A 2500-nucleotide genomic window follows, 5' to 3' on the forward strand; every position below is an offset into this window, starting at 1 on the left:
GTGTGTGTGTGTGTGTGTGTGTGTGTGTGTGTGTGTGTGTGTGTGTGTGTGTGTGTGTGTGTGTGTGTGTGTGTGTGTGTGTGTGTGTGTGTGACAAGAATGTGTGTGTTTTCCTGTTCCTGGGGGCTCCACGCTCCATTTTATATCTGAGAATACATGGGAAATCTCTATTTCAGGAATAAGAGATGAGAGATAGAGGTTTTCTCTCTCCCTCTCCCTGTGTTGTTCTCCCTTTCTCTCTCTGTCTCCCCCCCCCCCCCCCTGCTCCCCAGGCAGGATCCTAAATGCAATTAACACAGCCGCTTTACTGCCTGCTAATTATTAACACACACTCACATGCTCTCACACACACACACACACACACACACACACACACACACACACACACACACACACACACACACACACACACACACAGAGGGGAAATTATTATTTTATGCTGGACTAATTTAAAGTTCATTGACGATTGTTTTAATTAATTAAATAAGGAAAGTACACACTTTAAAAACGTCAGGCTGCCAGGCGGGCACTGCAGGCATTTGCATATGAAGGTAATAATTATCCTGTGTGGGTGTGTGTGTGTGTGTGTGTGTGTGTGTGTGTGTGTGTGTGTGTGTGTGTGTGTGTGTGTGTGTGTGTGTGTGTGTGTGTGTGTGTGTGTGTGTGTGTTTCATGTCATTGTTGTTGTGTTTGTGTCTGTGTGCATAGTTCACCAAACCATACAACCTTAAGGTGTGTGTAAGTAAGTGTGTAAGTAAGTGTGTGTATGTGTTAATGAGTCTTTAAACCCTCTCTGCCAGTATTTAACATTAACAGGAATAACTAAAGAGTTCAATTAAGAAGCAGACTGCTTTATGTGCAGCAAATTTGTTTTTATATTTAAATGGTCACGGGTGGGCCGTGCTTACCAGAGTAGGCTGAGACTTTCAGACTGTATATCAATTTAATTTGTTTCTGTATCAGTAAACTAGTATATGGAAAATACAAATGTGCATGCACATTCAGTATATAGTGCAAGTCAACCTCCACAAAGACTGACCACTTCCGCATTTGCTGCTTAGCACTGGGTTGGATTTATTTGCTGGTGGAGCCTCGCAGATGGGGCTGCAGCCCCCTCAGTACAAATGGGGGATAAACGTTTTAAATAAACTAAACACTATCATTTTAAGTTGTGAGTTTAGTGTTTTTGACCCTAAGACACACTGATGCATTAATCAATAACAATAACTGTAATCCACGCCGCCACCCCCCCCCCCCCCCCCCCCCCCGCTAATCAGGAAGCAGTAAACCTAGGGGAAACACTGCATACTTTACAGAGATGCTGTATGAGTTTGGAAAATTATATTTATATTTATTTATATATATTTATTTATAATATTTTAGAACACTTTCCATGCACGTGTTTTAAGACCAACACTAAGTTCATAATGATTCTTAAACAAGATACCTACACAACATTTGTTGTTTAAGAATGTGTTACCGATATATATGCGTTTTATATAACAATGTGCACTTTGAGACTAAAGGAAATGTTCCTCAAAAAGGATTTGGTTCAGGTAAATCTCCCTTTGACGTGATTTTACACAAAGCATGCTAACCACACAGTCTGCTTGCAGTTTGAGTTGAAGCCCTCTTCTTTGATTCTCCTCTTTTCCTAGGCGCCCTTTGATTGCACATCACGCTGGACAACAGTGTTCATAACTCCAATGCGAGTGAAGCAGACATGAAGAAACACGGAACAAAGACACATCCGCAGAGGTAAGAAGAGATGTGCGATGATTGGATGCGTGCTGTGAAGAATTGATCTACCGCTGTTCCCATGTTTGAAGAGTGTACGTAACCCATGTGCGGCCTCAAGTAACCAGACACCAGGTGTGTTTGTTTCATAATGTCAAAGGAAACAAGGAGCACCAGACAAAAGACACAGAAAGACTTTAATATAACTAAAACATGAAAGAGAGCCAATGAACAGTGAAAGACCTCATATGAACATGTGTGTGCCTGCGTGTGGTGGACTCAGGTGTTGGAGTACACTCCCATTACACTCCAGACACAAAGGTGGAGGCGCAGAGCCACCGTGCTCCCACCTCCTGACCTCCCCTCTCATGAACATCTCATTTCATGCTCCTACATGAACTCTTTTGTCTTTTTGAATCCCCTTGTATCTCCATGATGCTTTGCAGTACACCCCTTTATATTCTATACATGTTTTACTATCAGATACATTCTGCAGCTTCGCTTCATTTACTCAAATCTCTGTAATACAGAATGGATGTCGGACATAATGTATTGTCTCAGACGGTAAACTCAGATCTTGTTCTTACTTATATGAAAGTATAATATTCCACAGTGTAAAATAACTAAAAGTACTGCTTTCAAAATGTTACTTTAGTTAAGTAAAAATATATTTGCATCCAAATATACTTTAGTGCTAAAATTACAAGTTTAAGTTCACAATTGGAGTTTTAGTTTAGTTTCCCCCTCCATCAGTGTTTACCAT

Source organism: Notothenia rossii (genome assembly GCF_949606895.1).
Source record: "Notothenia rossii genome assembly, chromosome: 11".
In the NCBI taxonomy this organism is placed as follows: domain Eukaryota; kingdom Metazoa; phylum Chordata; class Actinopteri; order Perciformes; family Nototheniidae; genus Notothenia; species Notothenia rossii.